The sequence below is a fragment of the Triturus cristatus genome, chromosome 3_1, assembly GCF_964204655.1.
Source record: "Triturus cristatus chromosome 3_1, aTriCri1.1, whole genome shotgun sequence".
In the NCBI taxonomy this organism is placed as follows: domain Eukaryota; kingdom Metazoa; phylum Chordata; class Amphibia; order Caudata; family Salamandridae; genus Triturus; species Triturus cristatus.
The window spans coordinates 717,493,456-717,513,143 of NC_140583.1; the positions used below are offsets into that span (position 1 = coordinate 717,493,456).

At 43.8% G+C, this 19,688-nt stretch overlaps 1 long non-coding RNA gene across 1 annotated transcript in view; it reads right to left on the reverse strand.

Annotated features, from left to right (window-relative positions):
• The window catches only part of LOC146860842 (uncharacterized), a 64,720-nt gene extending 45,821 nt beyond the window's left edge, over nucleotides 1–18,899 (reverse strand). Inside the window, exon 1 of the long non-coding RNA XR_014979215.1 lies at nucleotides 18,683–18,899. This is a non-coding gene — a long non-coding RNA (uncharacterized LOC146860842). The remainder of the gene's footprint in view (nucleotides 1–18,682) is intronic.
• Between the last annotated feature and the right edge of the window lie 789 nt (nucleotides 18,900–19,688).

A 19,688-nucleotide genomic window follows, 5' to 3' on the forward strand; every position in this document is an offset into this window, starting at 1 on the left:
CTGTGCGCAAACGAATAACAGATACTGTCTCTGGTTTTTTGTCCCCTTTCTTTGGGACTCTGAACATGTCTCCGGCTTTTTCTCGAAGACAGTCTCGTAGTCAACTTCCAGGTTCCGACGAACGGGTGGTGTTGGACTCTCTCGCTCGCAAATGGATCGAGAAGGGTCCCCAGTATAGTGTGTAAGATATCATGATCACCTTTCATCAGTGGGATGCGCCCACGCAGAGATATGTATTTAATGTTATGTGTGACACTCTTGCTAAAGGATGGGAGGATATGGATTTGGGTTTACTTCCCCAGGGTCTGTTGGATATTCAGGCTAATTTCGATAAAGGACTCATTGTGGGTTCTAAGGTTGAGGACGCCGTAAGGACACTTGTTACTTTTAGGTCCTTATTTTCTTCACAAACTTTTCTTGATTCTGATCCTGCTGTTCGGCAGACATTGAAACATTACCCAATGAGAGAGGTTCCTCCGATATGGAGGGAAGAGGTTGCGCAAGCAGGTAATAATCCAGCTATTCCCGCTCACTTCCAGCGTATATGGGTACATGTGCCCTGGAAGAGATCTGATGTTTTGGCCCTCTAACAATCTTTACCGGATCCCCGTAAAAACCCTGCTGGTTACTATAAAGAATTGTCCCAGACTGTTGATGCCTGTATTATGAATTTAGCCGATATTGACATGCTGATGGGAAATGTAGTCCCACAAGCGTTATGGGCTCGGATTCGTAGAGAGGATCACGTTCAAGAATTGGGTGGTACATGGGCTGCTATAACTGCCTCGGATAAAGCACAAGTGGGTGGTGCTAAGCCTGATGTTTTGATTACAGAACTCCCTGGTAGGATTATTACTTTAATGAAAACAATGATGCCCGCCTTACGAGTTAATTGGGATAAGTTAGCTGCGTGTAGACAGAAGAAAGATGAGAGTGTCTCCGATTTCTTCACTCGTTTTGAGGAGACGTTTATTGATCACAGTGGTCAGGATATGACTACGGAGGGTGGACAGCGATTATTTGTAGATAAATTCGTATTTAATTTGCTCCCGAGTTGTCACATAAATTAAAAGACTCTGAAAGTTCATGGGCTGTTTCTTCTTTTGCTCAGATATTGGCTACTGCTCAATATTACAAAAACAGGGACAAAGAGGAAAAAGACAAACAAGAGAAAAAGACTAAAGAATTAAAAACGAAGGTTCTTCTGCAACAAGCTTATCCTCCTCGCTCTGCTCAGCGCCAGTTTCAACAGCATCCCCAGTTTCAGAGGGTGTTTCAAAAGCCTGAGCCCTATATTCCGCGGCCTTTGTTAGGTCCTAACCAATGCGCCTATTGTAGGGAGGAAGGTCATTTTAAGAATGGCTGCCCGGTTTTATTACAGCGTAATGGAGGAGTATCTACTCCACGAGGTCGTGGTGGTTCCCAGTTAGCGCCCAGGGGTAAAGGTCGAGGTATGTCGCCCCAGACACAGCGTTCTCTTCCACATCCACATTCTATGAACTACTTTGATCAGCAAAATACTCAGTCTACACAGTATTACAATGATGATTACTATGTTGAAGATGAGAATGACAGTCTTCACGCTAACTAGGACAGCCATAGACAAAGTGAGGGAGTTGTATCGATTCCAGTAGATCAGAATGGTCCTTATGTTAATGTCACTACAATGGGTGTTTCAGATAGGATTTTCTGGCTCCCCAGTTCATAGCCCGGTCTCTTGTCCTCTGCCTATTTCAATTGGTTCTTATGATTTGGAAGCTCCGCTTCTTTTAACGACTGGTTGCGGCGAAAATCTGTTGGGTTTGGATTTATTGAAAAGATTGCATGCAACGATATATTGTTCTCCTTCTGGTGTACATCTCGCTTTGGAGCAGAAAACTGACTTCTCCAATGTATTTGTCTAAAGATCAATTTCCACATGAATTGCTCTCTCTCCCTGCAACACTTTGGGCTACGAGTCCAAATGATGTTGGTTGTCTTGAGATCCCACCCTATGTCGTTACCCTCAAGCCCAATGCTAAATTGCCACACATCCCTCAATACAAAATTCCCAATGATGGTGAAAGAGCGCTTTTTGCTATTATTTATGATTTGGTTCAGAAGGGTGTGGTTGAGGAGACGACGGGAAATGTATGCAATAATCCTGTTCTCACAGTTCTTAAACGCACTGATCCTTCTCAGCCTCCTGTTTATCGCTTTGTTATTGATCTCCGGGAGGTTAATAAAATTGTTGTACCGCAGTTTCCTGTTGTTCCAGATATCACTGCCCTGTTAACTATGATACCTGCCTCGGCAGCTTGGTTTTCTGTTATTGATCTGAAAAAATGCTTTCTTCAGCATCCCCATTGCTGAAGAGAGTAGAGATATTTTTGGCTTCTCTTTAGGAGGCCGAAGTTTCCGGTTCAAGCGCGCACCCCAAGGCTATTGTGAAAGTCCCTCCATCTATAGCCAAGCTCTGAAGTGCCAGCTTGATGCTTTTCCTTTACCGCCAGGTGCTACCCTTATTCAGTATGTGGATGATTTATTGATTGCTGCTGATTCAGAGGATATTTGCAAGAACGTGACTATTGCACTATTGCGTCACTTGTCTGACCTTCACCATAAGGTTTCACCTTCTAAATTACAATATGCCCGCCAAGAGGTTACCTATTTAGGTCATCTCTTGTCGAAGGAGGGAAGGCGACTGACCCCAGAACGTATTCAAGCAATTGCACAAATGTCTGTGCCATCCACACAAAGAGAAGTGCGTGCCTTTCTAGGCATTACCTCTTATTGTAGACAGTGGATTCCAAATTTTTCTTTGTTGGCTAAACCTTTGTTGGCACTCACTTTGAAAGACACACCCCAACCCCTTCCTTGGACTGACAAATGTCAGAAGAGTTTTTCTGATTTACGTGCTGCTCTGTGCTCTGCTCCTGTGTTGGGTACTCCGGATTACAGTAAGCCCTTCACGCTCTATGTCCATGAAAGACAGGGTTGTGCGTTGTCAGTCTTAACACAATGATTTGGAGACAAGCAGCGGCCATGTGCCTACTTTTCGGCTACATTAGATCCAGTAGCCATGGCATTGCCTAGTTGTCTTAAAGCTACAGCAGCAGCAGCAATTTCTATTCGTCAGTCTGCTGGAGTGGTGCTAGATAACACTCTTATTGTTATGGTACCACATGCAGTGGATACCTTGCTAAATAGGACGAAAACACAGCATCTTACAAGTGCTCGCTTGTCTGGGTAGGAGCTGACGCTCTTGGCTAGTCATGTACACATCAAACGATGTAACACTTTAAATCCAGCCACATTGTTACCTCTTCCAGAGGAGAAAGGTATTCAGGAACAACATGATTGTTTTCTCCGTACTGAGGCGGAGACAAAAGGTAGGATTGATTTGAAAGATACACCACTAATGGACCCGGATGGGATCCTATGGGTGGATGGTTCTTGTTTTAAACTCCCTAATGGTGAAACAACTTCAGCTTATGCTGTTACCTCCTTGCATACAAGCGTGGAGACAGCACGCATCAGACATAATTCAGCTCAGGCGGCTGAACTGATAGCTTTGACCAGAGCGTGTGTGTTATCTAAGGGGAAGAGAGTGAATGTATATACCGACAGCCAGTATGCGTTTGGTGTGGCACATAGTTTTGGTCGTTTGTGGAAGGAAAGAGGATTCTTTACCTCCCACGGTACTAAAATACAGCATGGTCAGTTGGTAACTGATCTTCTTGAGTCACTTGCTTTGCCCACCCAGATAGCAATCATAAAGTGTAGTGCGCATAAGAGGATTACTGATGATGTTGGTCGCGGGAATGCTTTTGCGGATGAGGTAGAGAAAGAAACAGCCAGAGATGCTGTAAGTCGCATGTATGTTGCGGGCCCTGCAAATTGGGTCAAGGAAAAAGGAATGTGTGAGGATACAATAGAAAGTGTGAGATCGATTCAAGGAGAGGCTACAGAGAAAGAGTTGAGTAAGTGGAAAGAGAGTACAGGAATGTTAGACGTGATGGGATGTTGGATAGAATTGTCAGAACATCAGCGTTGGCTGTTACCAGATGCCTATGTCCTGCCTGTAGTTGCTATGGCACATGGTCCAGCCCACATCAGTGCGAAAGGAATATGTAAGCTTCTGGCTCCAGTGTGGCTGAACGAAGGGATTCCAAAATGTGCAGATAATTTAAAGTGAAGCATTGTATCATTTGCTTGATGTATAATCCAGGAAAGGGAACCCCAACTCCAGCAGGTCATTTTGCTCCCCCAACATATCCTTTTGAGGTGTTGCAAATTGATTATATTCACATGGAACGATGCAACAATCTCAAATATGTTTTGGTGGTGGTGTGTACCTTCTCCAGATGGATAGAGGCCTACCCCCTGAAAGACAACACTGCTTTGTCCACTGCCAAAGTTCTTCTGAAAGAGTTCTTCCCTAGGTTTGGTTTGACACGCATTATCTGGAGTGACAATGGAAGTGAATTTGTGGGCCAAATTATGAAAAAGGTGTGTGCCGGTCTTGGTATCAGGCAGAAATTCCATGCGGCGAACCATCCCCAATCAGCGGGTTTGGTAGAGTGCTATAACGGCACTCTCAAACTTAAGCTTGCAAAGGTACGGGCTAGCAAGGGACTTGCGTGTCCCGATGCTTTACCTTTGTCTCTCCTATCCACTAGAACAGCTGTACATTCTCATTTGGGACTCAGCCCAAACGAGGTTGTTTTTTGGGCACCCGGCTAATGTTTGGGGAGTCCCTCGCCCTAAAAAGTATTCTGACATACAGTATCCAATGCTGATTGACTACTTACATGACCTCACCACTAAATTACGTGTTCTCCACCAACAGGTTCAAAACGCTTTACCAGAGGCCTCCACAGACCCAGGTCATTCTATCCAACTGGGAGACTGGGTCTGTGTGAAAACTTTTCAGAGGACAAGGAATTTGGAACCTCGTTGGAAGGCGCCTCGACAAGTTCTTCTGGTGACACGTACAGCAGTGAAAGTCGAAGGGAAAAAGAACTGGATCCATGGCGTGCACTGCAAAAAGGTGCCCTTGCCTTTTGACCAGTGGGTCCGTAAGGGTGTAGGTGATTTTGAAGGTGAAAGGGTCCCCCGGTTTGTACCTTTCAGTAGTGCACACCTAGATGTAACTCGGTCAGAGAAAGAAGATGACGACATTTTACAAGAAGCCGTACCGCCACATCTCCGATTGAACACTACAGATCCACAGACACTATTTCAGGACCAAACTGTACTGAACAGAACTCAATATAATTTAAGGCCTAGACTGGTGAAGGACACCTGAGATTTTCATCTCTTTCGTGACATGTATCCTCTGTCCAGGTTGCAGGGTCACGGTAGGAGTCTTGGTTCGTGACCTGTATAGTGGCTAGGCCCCCTGGACTTGCAGTGTCATAGGACGGCTAATAATCACAGCCAAGTGAGTAAGGAAGATTGCCGTGAGCAACAATTTTAGAGGATGGATGTCAAAGTGGGAAATAATAATAAGAAGGAAGAGATGAGAAAGAAATATTGTAAATTAGTGTACAGTCAATGTGGCATAACATTGTGTGTTCTTATGTTTTTTAGTACCTTATTGGCTTGTGTAGGTTGGATTGTTCATGCTATGCAGCACAAATCTGTCCCTACTTCTATTTCCTTGCCTCTTCATTCTACTATCTCCCCACATCAATTACATGCGCTTCCTCAACATAAACTAATCAGGAGAACAGAATATTTTAACAATTCATTTGTCCAGTTGTTGCATCAACACCAATTGGTAGTCAACACAACCAACTGTTGGGTGTGTGGACTTATGCCTCATACCACAGACAAAGGGATGCCATATTTAGCCCTTCCATTTTCTTATGAAGGTTCCGCTTGGGCCTATTTTGTGATGTTTTCAAATGCATATCAGAACCGATTTAGACGTCCAGTTGGTTCATATGGTAGTGGGCAAGATTTTAGTCATAGTTCTCTGATAAAAGGAATAATGGCTATGGCTTGAATTGTGGAGAATAGTAGGGTTCCTGTTGATGAGAAACGGGCATACGATGGTTGGAACGTGACTCGTTACGTTACTAGCCTTACAGATAGAGTTAAACAAGGAAAATCTCCACCAATTTGGACTGTGCCTCATCGAGGTAACTTTTGTTTACAAATGAATGGCCAGACTACTGACACTGGACAAGGAAAGAGTTTTTGTTCCCATAAATACATTTACACATCTCAGAATTCACCACCGTTAGTGCCATCCCAGGGCACGTATTTTGTCTGCCACGATAGAGCCTACACGTGGCTACCGACAGATTTTTCAGGAACGTGCTATATAGCCTTTCTTCTCCCTCCTACATACACTGCTCCTTCGGGACATCACAGAAACAGATATGGCAGAGGGATTATTGAATCTAAAGACACAGCAGGACAAGATCGAGGTGATTTCCTTAAAGGTTTTCTCCCTTTTTGGGGCCCAAAGGCCAACAGTAGAAACATGAGACAATTGGTTTGTGTTGTTCAGACTACCATAGATGTCACTGCGGGAGCCTTGAGTAATCTCACAGCTGAACTTCAGGCGGATCGTCTCATGACATTGCAGAACCGGATTGCTCTGGATGTTATTCATGCGGATCGTGGTGGAGTTTGTAAATTGATCGGATCTAGCTGTTGCATTTATATACCTGACGATGCCCCTACGGTATACCAAGCCATCTCCAAATTACATGTGATCTCCGAGTCGATTCTAAACCAAACCTTCCACGCCTAACGGAGTGTCCCGTGTCTCTGTTCAACAAAGCAGGTGAACTCAGGAGATTAAGGCGTATCCTGCGCCGCCAGGCCCATAAGGTCTCGGTTCTTCAGGATCACAGAAACAATATCGAACACAACGATATTGAGATACAGAAATATTGTGTAAAGACCTATAATTATAATGATAAGTACAAAAATGTTGAAAAAAATATTGTTTCTTACTAATATCCTTAATAAGCATATAAAATGTGTTTTTTATATATATGTAGTTAAAAGAAATCTTAATTATTTTAACATATAACATTAAGATAATGTAAATAAATAAATGAAAATATTTAATACTACATCAAATATATACTTATATGAACACACACATCTATGTGTATGTTAATATATGCATATAAACATAATGTAACACAATTATTAAAAATATTTATTTTACATTATATTACATTTCTGGGTTATTTTTTTTTAAGTTACACTATAAAAACATATATGTGTATATATAGGTACTCCACTATTCAACAGAGAAAAGAGATGTACTCAACTGCAAGGTCAATTTAAGTAATAACTCTGGAACACAAAACAAAGTGTGCCTCCCCCACGCGTTTCTGTCTCATAACCTAAATCATGGGTAAAATCGGCAGTTCATTGCAGCTGCTGTTAACTTATGCCAGTGACCCTTCCAGTGAGCCACCCAATGGGAGAACATTCCTGATGCATTTTGGTCTAAATAGTCAATCACAGAGTCATTACGCCCTTCAATGAGCACCCCAACTGGAACACATATTCTGGCATAAAAATCACTGTTTATATTAAAAAAAAAACTCCATTGGGACACCTCAATAATGTTCCTTTTCCAAATATAATCCAGCTTGATGTCACACATGTGGCCCCAATTCCACAGGCAACACGGACCCTCTATGTAGTAAATCTGCAATAGCACATGCCAACTACGAATCCTCCAGGAGGTACAGTACTAATTTTGATGAGGTGGTGCAGTCTCTAAAACGGCGTAGGGCTATGCCGCTAACAAATCAATATGTTCTCCAATATCCAACAGAGAAAAGAGATGCACTAGCCTGCAATTTCAATTTAACTAATGACTCCGGAACACGAAACAAAGTGTGCCTCCCTTAAGCGTTTCTGTTTCATGGCCTTAATCATGGGTACAATCGGCAGTTCATTACAGCTGCTGATTACTTATACCAGTGGCCCCTCCAGTGAGTCTAACCAATTGACAAACATTCCTGATGCATTCTGGTCTAAATAGTCAATCACATAGTCATTACGCACTCTGATGAGCACTCCAACTGGAACACATATTCTGGCATTAAAAATCACTGTTTATATAAAAAACCTCCATTTGGACACCTCGATCATGTTCCTTTTCCAAATATAATCTAGCTTGCTGTTCCACATGTGGCCCAAATTCCACAGGCAACACTAGTGAGTAGCCATGCTTTACAAACTCTTGATTGATTGAATTCCCACTCCAGTCTGTGCAACAGTAGGGAAAGCGTTGGACTTCGGAGGGGTAAAATGTACAATTCCTACTCCAGTCTATGCAACAGTAGGGAAAGCATTGGACTTCGAGGGATTACATTTACTATTCCCACACCAGTCTGTTCAACAGTACGGAATAGCTTTGGCCTTCAAAGGGGTACAATTTAATTTTCACACTCCAATCTGTGCAACAGTAGAGAAAGTATTCAACTTTGAAGGGGAAAGATTTACTATTCCCACTCCAGTCTGTCCAATAGTAGGGAAAGTGTTGGACTTTGGAGGTAGGAAATTTACTATTCCCATTCCAATCTGTGCAACAGTAGAGAAAGCGTGGAACTTCAGAGGGTTTACATTTACTAGTTCCACTGTAGTCTGTGCAACAGTAGGGAAAACACTTGACTTTGGAGGAGATAAATGCATTATTCTCCCTCCACTCTGTGCAACAGTAGGAAAAAGAGTTGGACTTTGGAGCAGTAAGATTTACTTTTCCCACTTCAGACAGTGCAAAAGTAGGGAAAGCGTTGGACTTCGAAGGTGTAAGATTTACTATTCTTATCCCAGTCTCTAGAACAGTAGGGAAAGTGTTTAACTTAGAAGGGGTAAAAAGTACAATTCCCACTCCAGTCTGTGCAACAGTGGGAAAAGTGTTGAACTTCAGTGGGGTAAAAAGTACAAAGCAATTAAAAAGCACTCTATCCCAGTCTCACCCAGAAACAGCTCAGGAAACTTCAGAACGTACAAAGCACCACAGCCAGACTGGTCCTGAACATCCTCTGAAGCATCCACATAACACAACCCCTTCGACAACTTCACTGGCTCCCAGTCAAAAAGAGAATTAGCTTCAAGCTTCTCACACATGGCTACAAAACTCTCCACGATGCAGGACTAGCACTTCTGAACCACAGCCTCTCATTCCACATACCCGCCAGACAACTGCGCTCTGCCCAACTTGCCTTGGCCACCATACCACGGATTCACAATACCAGAACCGAAGGAACATCCTTCACCTACCTCGCCGCTAGGACCTGGAATACCATGCCCCTCCACCTCAGGCAATCCTCAACGCTGACCCAATTCAAGAAGGATCTCAAGACCTGGCATTTCGACTGAACCTCCAAGCCCAGACGGACAAGCACCCCCCCTCCTCATTACCTTGAGACCCTCACAGGTGAGTAGCCATGCTTTACAAACTCCTGATTAATTGAATTCCCACTCCAGTCTGTGCAACAGTAGGGAAAGCGTTGGATTTCGGAGGGGTAAAATCTACAATTCCTACTCCAGTATCTACAACAGTAGGGAAAGCATTGGACATCGAGGGATTACATTTACTATTCCCACACCAGTCTGTTCAACAGTATGACAAACGTTGGTCTTCGAAGGGGTAAGATTAACTATTCCCAATCCAATCTGTGCAACAGTAGAGAAAGTGTTCGACTTCGAAGGGGTAAGATTTACTATTCCCACTCCAATTTGTGCAACAGTAGACAAAGTGTACGGCTTTGGATGGGTAAAATTTACTATTCCCACTCCAGTCTGTGCAACAATAGGGAAAGTGTTGGACTTCGGAAGGATGAAATGTACTGTTCCCACTCCAGTTTGTGTAACAGTAAAGAAAAATTGGACTTTGACGGAATTAGATTTACTAGTCTTATTCCAGTCTGTGCAACAGTAGGGAAAGCGCTGACTGCGGTGGAGATAAATTTACTATTCCCACTCCAGTCGGTGCAACAGGAGCCCTGGATGCAGCGGAAAAACATGTGCTGCGTGGATTCTCCCAGCCGCAGAGAGGTAATCTGTATATACCTTCGGCCACACAGAAGGGCCAGTATCGGAGTTGGAGACAGGGTGCCCAGGACTCGGGCTGTTGCGATTTATCAGCACCATGACAGGCCCTATGTCAATTGCACACAGTGTTGCTGCAGGGGGGGGAAACAGGCGCTGAATGGCGATTAATGAATTTTTAGTACTTGAAGCAGCAAAAACATCTCCACGGGCCAAGAACTAGGATTGCCACCGCTTGGCGGGTTGGAACTCCCAGCCTAGGAGTTCAGGGAAGCTGAAGATGAAGTCTTTGATGGCCCTGAGACTTCCAACAGAAGACAGGCAAACACAAGCCCTTGACAAGCAGGACAAGAAAGTAAAGTCCAGTCCTTTTACTGCCTAAGACAGAAGCAGCAAGCTGCAGGCCAGAACAACACAGCAACAAGCAGACTGACAGTTCTCTTCCTACAGCTTCTCCAGCTCTTCTTCTTGGCAGAAACGGCTCTTGATCAGGGAGTGTCCTAAAAATGTGGGGTTACATGTCGAATACTTATACACCTTTCTGCGTTTGAAGTAGGCATACTTCAAAGGATAGTCTTTGTAGTGCACAGATCATGCTTTTCCCTGACCTGGGCCAGACACACTACAGGGAGGTGAAGACAGCATTGTGAGAGGACAGGCAAAACCCTATTCCGGTGTCAGTGACATCTCCTCCCACTACTCGAGCTCAGGAAGGCCTATCAGGCTGGTGATAGGCAATCAGGATATGCAGGGCACACCTCAGCTCTCTGGCATTTTCAAACATACAATTTTCAAAACCACCTTCACAGAAAGAAGTGTTTTTAAATCCTGAGTTCAGGGAACTCAAACTCCAAATCTCTATCCCTTCCCATTTGAAAGTTACACTTATAGGGTGTTACAAGGCAGCCCCCAATGATGATCTATTGGAGAGGTAGTCCCTGCAATAATGAAACACGAAATTTGCAGTGTTTCACTATCAGGGCATGTAAAACACACCAGTACATGTCTTTCCTTTCACATACACGGCACCCTGCCCACGGTCCCAGGATGCTTGCAGGGAAGACCAGGCTTGACAGTTCGGGCTGGACTGTTCCCATATGGAAGAGGGTCAAGACTGATTTGCATATGGCTGGGTCTGAACTGTGGTGGCGAAGTGAGCCAAAGAACGATGATGGATTCAACCCAGATCTGTGACTGGGGATGAGTGTCTGAAAAGTTTCAGCGCCCCGTCTATCATCTCATTGTGTTTGCTCCCCTCCTCTACGGATGTTTTATGTCCCGGATTTGGTCGCATCAAAGGTACTTTGTGCTAAAATCAACGCATCCATAGAGTTTTATTGACTAAAATTGCTAAATCTTTAATAAGTGATATCTCTGCTTATGTATGTTAGATTGTTGTTGTTTTGGTCTTGTTTGGTTTAGATAAAGATTGGTTATTTTTCTAAACTGGTATGGTGTCAATTAGTAGTGTTTTCACAGTGTTCCTGTGTGTTATATGTGCAAATACTTTACACATTGCCTCTGAGATAAACCTGACTGCTCATGCTAAGATACCAAGGGGGTGAGCAGGGGTTATCTTGGGTGTGTAACATATTTACCCTGACTAAAATAAGGGTCTCTACTTGGACAGGGTGTAAACCACTGCCAACTAGAGACCCCCTGTGGTATCTGGATCCAGTCCCTGGCTGGCCTCTGCTGACGTAGTCGAATGTCTTTATTGGAATGTCACTATGTCAGTGAGGGGGCTGGATTTTTATGGGAGAAACTGGCTGGTGCCAGAGAAATCGGTTGGGTTGTGGATGGGATACCTTGCTTCCTGCTCTTTTCCTTGCCACGATTACAACCCCATTTCTAACCAAGAGCAACAAAGACAGTATTTGATGCTTGGAAACAATGATTGTTGGGCTTTTACCACGTTGTTCCAGCTTGCAGTCCCTGTTATCTTTTCCATTTTCCTTCGTCTACCTGGATTTCAATCATGATATCAAAACACACAAGAAAAGGGGAGAAAGGTACCTCTCCTTTTCTGTTCTCCCTATTGAATAACCTAGCACTCACACAAAAAGGTGAAAACCACAAAGTTATTTTAAAATGCCCTCACCCACTAGTAGTGGCATGCTTCATCATTGGGCATGCTTCAACAACCCTGCACAGACCAATGCCTGGGATAGAGCAAAGGGTAAGGGGGGATAGACAAAACACACATTTATAGGGATCTGCCGTACAGAACAATCTCATTAAAACTACCTCAGGGACATCCCTGGTTCCTCTTCAATATTGGACCCCCTGGGCAGGATTAAAATAAAAACCAGTAATGAATAAGGGATATTAGTGCCCCTATATTCAGCACAGCATCCGATCATGAAAAGAGAATAATTACAAGAAATTGGTGTAATTTTGAACTCAAAAGACCTGGGCCTAACAGTTCCCATGTTTTCTTTTAAGAAAAGTGCTAGTATCAGGGATATGCTAGTACATACGAGACCACAGGACTATGGTCCTAGTCTTTAACTAGAAATGTGGGATCTTCCACATGTAGTGGACCACAATGTGTGTGGATCACGCAGTGCGTGACCCCTGACTATGAATACCAAGAATGTGGATGTGGGCCTAAAATATCCATGGATCCACACAAAAAATCCTAATTCCAACTCGGACAACGTTATATATCTCATCCGTTGTCCATGCAAACTACTGTATTTAGGGATGACTACTCGAAAAGTCAAAATCAGAATCATAGAACATAAAAGTAATATCAGATGCAGGAAAACCATGACAAAGTTGGCTGTGCACTTCTTGGAAGAAAAGGCACACAATCGATGATATCAGATGGGGTGTATTGGATAAACCTAACAACTCCTGGAATGTCAAAGATGTAAAAATTCTCCTGCTAATACAGGAACAGAAACGGCTGTATCGCATACGTAGCCATGAAAGGGGATTAAACGATGACATCCAGTTAGACACCCAATTCATTGGCATCCGATTTCCCCTGTCTTTGACCCTATAAAATTGACAATAGAATAATTTAAACATCATGGCACGAGCATGTGATAGAGGAGAGCACCCTTACGGATTAATGACTTGAAATCAAGAATCTAATAGAATATGCACTAAGTGTATTACTATATAAAGGTTATCGATTTTGGGATGAAGTAAAATCCTCTATATGCATTTTCATTATTGTTATGTTTTGTAATCCTAAAATAGAAAGGTCTTTGATAGAATGTCTATTCGTCATTTAAAGGAATCACTCTTCCCAACCATTTACAAGTAGCCTGCTGCTTCTCGTTTTAAATCCAGTCACAACATGGCTGTGAGTATTCAGACACTACCCTAGGGGCTGGCATGGTCAAGCTCATGGGTGAAGGTGTCATTAGTAACTACAGCATCCCATTGGTGGACAACAAATGGGGCGAGGTCCAGAAACAAATTCCGAACTACAGAGGGCAGTGAGCGGCAAAGTAGAGTGGCGTCCTTTACTTTTAATGGGGATGTGTTGGGCCACTTCCGATAAGTGTTGAACCCTGTTCAGGGACGTCTGCTTGATGCATACCAAACCACTCGCATTGCTGATGATCGTTTAAGCCCACTTAAAACAAAATGATCTGACACGCGTACGGCCCTCATGATATGAATGGGACAGCAGGACCACATGCGCACTGCGTCACTGAGTGAATGTTGCAGATTTGACATGCTTCAGCAGAATCAGCCTGGTTACTGTGCATAGAGATAAGCAAGACGCAATTGAGACTAAACACGCAGATGTATTATGCTCTGAAGGGAGAGAATTCATTGTTATTACTGGTAAGTTTTTACTCTCAATAATAGTGAGTGACTACAGGGAGAAGCTGCCACCCCTACTCTGGTTCCAGAGAATGTACTAATGAAGCAGGGCAAGCAACTAAATTTGTGTTCCACTTGCTTCTCCTTTGATCCTCACCTTGACAGAGTGTTAGTTTGGTGATGGAGTGCTTGCAAATAGAAATGAGCGGGCACTTCATAATGGTTAACACACTAGGCACTAACTGAGTTACAAATATCAAGCCAGAGAAAATACAGTTCAGATGCTGAATTTATACACTATTGCACCCTCAGATGGAAGAACGACAATGATTCTATGTGTGTTTTTGTAATTTCAGTCAAACTCAGAGTGTCGTACAAGGAGTGACAAGTAAGGTCACTGTGTACATATACCTCCACTCACTAAATACTGGTTCACAACAAGGGGTAGCCTGGTTCAAATGTGAGATCTTAGGCCTGATAAAGGCTGACAGACCCATGGTGCGATCAGACAGGCTGAAACATGTTGACAAATAGCTGATAAATTGGATGAAGGGGCACTAATATATCCAATTCATTACTGAGTTTTATTTAAATACTTCCCAGGGGGTCCAATATTAAAGAGGAACCATGGACATCCCTGAGGTAGTTTTAATGAGATTTTTCTGCTTGGTGGATCCATACAAATGTGTGTTTAGTCTATTCACCCCTTACCCTTTGCTCAATCCCAGGCATTGGTCTGCGCAGGGATGTTGAAGCATGTCCAATGATGAAGCATGCCATTACTAGTGGGTGAGAGCGTTTTGAAATAACCTTGTGTTTTTTCCGGAAAGGGTGGCATTCTATTTTAACTACCTCCTTTTCCCCTTTCTGTATGAGTGCTAGCTCAACCCTAATAGACAGGACTTGGTAGTTTAACCTTCCCTTTCTTGTGTTGCGACAGTAACACATCACTGGCATTTTAAGTATTTACCTGACTCTACTCATGCTTTAAACAATCACTGATGATTGAACTAATTACTTAACTCTGCGTGTGCTATAACAATACCTGACTAGACGCATGCTAAACTGTTTTGCTGGCTACATCCTGGTAGCTGGGGGGCCAGTTACAGAGTCCCCTCATTCCTCTACTAGTAAGCCATGAGCAGCAGCCAATTATAGGTTAACTATTGTGCGGATGTTTCACATTATCAAAGTAATCTGTGATTAGTATTGTTGGACAGAAACTGGGTATCTCCATAAAATTCAGTGTATCACTGAAGACTCCATGACTGTAAACAAGTCACCCCCTTCCTCAAGAACGATCACCAGTATTTGTCTCCCTTTGCCCTTTTCCCCTTGGTAGTGGAATCCTTAGTCTGGTATTTACACAGGCGAAGAGAGTGGACCTCATTCAATCCATAAGAAACCACAACAACTCTCAAAGATCCTGATAGCATTGTAATCGCTTAGTACATTCCCACCCAGCGGTGGCTCCTCTGTTAAGGCGGAGGAGCATCGCCCCACTGCTTTAAATCAGTGCAAAGGTAACATAAAATGATAACGGAACTTTATTATCATTTTATTTTTAGGATTGCAGTTGCAGCAAGGTTAGGTTAGGGCGGGGCGGGGCTGGTCTCCCATGAGGGAGGAGGAGTGGTTGCTCTACCTTAACTGCGCATGACGGTTTGGCCGTCCGTCTTGGGCCAGCTAAACCGTCATGCGCACTATGCATGTTCTCCACCAGCTTTATTGCACAGCCTGGGTGGTGAACATGCACAGCCTTCCAGTCTCTCTCTGAGGGCCAAACCACGGTGCTCAAACCAATCAAAACGCCGCTGTAATGCAGTGTTGTGATTGGAAAGGGGATTCTGGGAGCCTGTGTGCTTCCTGGTTTCTGAGTCAGAGGAGAAGAAGCGGCTGGCGACCTGGGACCAGTAGGTAAGTTTTCTTTTTTCTTTTCTATTCCCCACCTCCCCCGCAACCGTTCCCTACCAGCTACCAATGCTATTGTTTTGTTGCCTATGCTGTGCTACACCCTGCAGTTGTTCCAGACCTGCGGGAAACCACATGCTGGGGCACCTGCGAGGAACTCGTATTCAGGAATTCCAGACCATCTTTTGGTGCTAGCCTGGTTGGTATTTTGTTTTGCTGTGACTTTAAAGTACTTCTCTACTTACGATAAGCAATTGGCTCGACTGTGAATTATTGTGTCTTAGTTGACTATTGAGTTTTGATATTCTGCCCTCACACTATCTCCCAGACAAGACTTTGACTGCTCCCTAACATTGAGAGTCAGATGGGGAATGGGTGTACGTGGCCCAGTTTGCACAGCCACAGTAGGACAGACCCTAAGACACCAGAGGCAAATGACCCCCACCACCACAGCTGTAGGCCAGTAGACCCTGTCTGGCTTGTGCCTGCCCCCAAAAGGGGTTTGATGTCATACTTCCTCTGGCCCTGCTGCTGATCCAGGTCTAGCAGCTAGTCCTCCTTCGCATCTCCTCTAGGTCAGCCAGGTACTGCCTCTATGCCTGTCACTTTTTTTTCTTCAGAAGCTCCCATATTCTTATGCAAAAGCATCCTGAGCATGGAGGACAGAAAATAGGTTCCACTATCGACCCATCACAACTGGCCTTTTTTTCCTTTGCCATTATTAAGCAGCAGTAGGATCCCCTCTGAAAACATTGGAGCAAAGGTCCCGAATGAGTACATCTGTGTATCCAGTAGATTGCAGAGTACAATAGTGATAATCTAACTCTGGTGGATAATGCACTAACTGGGGCAATGCATTCGCCATCTCAGGGCACAGGTTTTAAGAATTATTAACTAGCACATAGGCCTAATGGGCAAGCTTCAGAGCACACAACAAGTAGGCCACAGATTTGTGGTTCATAAAAATAGCTTAGTGTGTTAATGATTATTTTTTTGCAGAGATAACTTTGTTACGTGCAGGACACAGGTTACAATTCTGATAAAGTAGCTGATTCAGTAATGTGCACGCTTCAAACAACTCCATGTTACCTGCAAGACATCATTCTGAAGCCTTGCAGTTTTTAATTCAACCTTTTGCAAGCTAAATGCTTATTAAATCTAGTTTTGTTGCCTGGTAGAAAACACATATTATGTGACAAAGGTCCGTTTTTATTGTGTGCTGCATAAATAGTCATTATGAGTATACGTACAGACATTGACAGATAAATCTGGCATTCTTGGAGAGCATGCACAGACCTGCATGTCTTACATACAAAATTTTGGAAAGTCAACAAAAACTTGCTATCAGATTTCGGGATTGGTGTTAGCCAAGACCTTTTGATTATTCTAAAAATATATGTGTAATTACTTCAGCCAGCCCTCTTTCACAAGGAGCACTTCCACACACAAATTAGTTCCCTTAAGTTGCATGGACTACTATGGGAATGTGTGCTTTTTTGCTTGTTACCATTTTTTTTTTACATTGATGAGAGTATAGCAGCTTTCCCAACAATAAAGTTTCCCAAAAGTCATAACTAAACAAAGCAACCCCATGTAAGCCAGAAGACTGATGGCCAAAGCCAGATCTATTGACGCTGCGTAGGCTTATTTCTCTTGTCAACTAGTGGAGAGGATGTGGTCAGGCTACGCTGCCGACTTTGGTGCTGGAATCCAGAGTTAGAGCCTCGAGGTCGCGTCCACATCCTGTGATTTTGAGCAAATCACTTAATCCCCCGTGCCTGAATGTGTAATGTAAATACGGTGCTCATGTAAAGCGCTCCAATACCTTCGGGTCGAGCTCGCGCTATATAAATATGCAAAAAAAAAAAAAAAGTGAACTGCTGAGTAAATATTAGTTTTTCTTGAATGCCTGGGAATTTGGAACAAGCTGTTCTTCATTTGAACTCCTACTGCTCTGCTCCAAGCCAGGGCACGACTAACAAAAGGAGGCAATCGTCCACTAAATGCCAGTTGTGCAGGCTAGAGCCCCTGCTATGCCCAGGTGCAGGGACACCTTAAGGATTTTGGGGGCCCTGAGCAGATTGTATTTTAGGGGCCCCTGTTCAGAACAATTTTGAATTTATGATCCACTTTCAGATCTTTCATGCCCTCTTTGGTCGGGTCATTGACAGTTGACAGACAAACTGAACCAAATTCTGAAGTTGTTACATCTAATATTCAAAGATAGCGATGTGTGTTTTCAATATTGTAACACATAAGCAGCTCACTAATTCTAGTGCAAATAATCTCTGTGACACCCTCCCATTTCTCATATATGAGGTCCTGATTTGATCTAAAAGAAACTTTCTTTATGGATGTTGCATGAAACATAAACACAACATTTCCCTGCAAGATGTCTGTAATAGACTTTCACACATCACTCACATCAATAAATAAACGAAAGAGAAACAGTATTTAAAACAGACTGTTGAAGAATTATTCAAAGTCATCAGGGCAAGCATTTGCAGAATATAGCTAGCTTTATCTGGGGGGCCCCTGAAAGACTGGGGCCCTGGGCCAGAGCCCACTTTGCCCATGCCTTAAAACGTCTCTGCCCAGGTGTCCGCACACTCCGCCGCATCACAGAGACGGAGTACTGCCGGGGCCGGTCGGTATTCCGGTCCGTTTCATGAATAACTCCATTCCGTAGTGAAGATGGAGCCCACCCCGAGTCAGATCCAGCACTGCATATAGCCAGCCACCCGGGTTCAAAGAGGCGCGCGCGAATTGACAACTTGACGGAAAAATAAACCGCAACATAGATAGACTGATGTTTATTGCTCGGGAAATGCATTGATTGGGTGCTATATGAATTCAATCAGCTTTACTGTGATGACAGAACTTGTTCTATAGCAATGCAAATACATTGTTGACCACTCGGAGATAAGACCCTCCCCCAACTAGAAGAACCCATCACCGTCCTCACCTGTAAATAAGTGACGGCTAAATGCGCTCGGAATCCCGGCCACGTCACATTAAATGTACGCTGTTCACCAACCACACGAGGCAAGAGGTTGCTTATTTGCCTGCAGACAGGTGGGTGCAGTACGGGCCTCTCCTGTCCTGGTGTTTGAAGTACATCCCGCTGATACCAGGTGCGTGGAGTGCACTTCTGCTTCTGCCCCGGTGTTTAAAGTACAGACGCCGCTGTCAGGTGGTACAGACCGCTTCTGTTACGGTGTTGTAACTACTGCCCAGGAGTGTGAAGTTCAGGTCGCTGCTATCCAGGTATTTGAAGCTCTGGCTCGCTGTCAGGGCGTTTTCCAATTGCCTGGCAGGGCAGCGGCCTCCCGTTCTCGGTTTCGTTTCCAGCTGGTAGAGTACACGATAGCTGAGGAGGCTCCATCGCGTCGATTCCACAAGAACGGAGGGACTGGAACTAGACGGAAGAACGACCCTGAGCCTACCACAAAACTTACAAACTCATAATGTGACTACAATTCTTAGTTTAACGTTACTTGGTATGTTGTTTATAGTCTGACGATCATATACATGCCTACAGAGTAATCAAATAAAACGTACACTTGATGGACATGCCATCTTGTAGAATGACTTTCGATCACAGAGACCAACTCTAGACAGTGACTGAAAACATTTTGGAGGTTGTGGCTTGTGAAAAGATTAACCCCTTCGCTTCTAGGCCTTCCTCCCTGCGCTAAGCCTTTTTTTTGGCTATTTGGGGTATTTTGTGCTTAGGCCCTTATAACTTTTTGTCCACATAAGGTATTCATGCCAAATTTGGGTCCTTTTCTTCCAACATCATGGGGATTTTTTAAAGATACACAGGGATTGTTGATTCATCTGGAGGGGACTCAGAAATTAGCCAAAATACAGCAAAAGTTTGGTGTTTTTTTTTGGGGGGGGGGGGGCGATGGGAAAAAAGTGTTGCAGAAGAAAGCGTCTGTTTTTTCCCTGCACATGGTTTTGTGGTG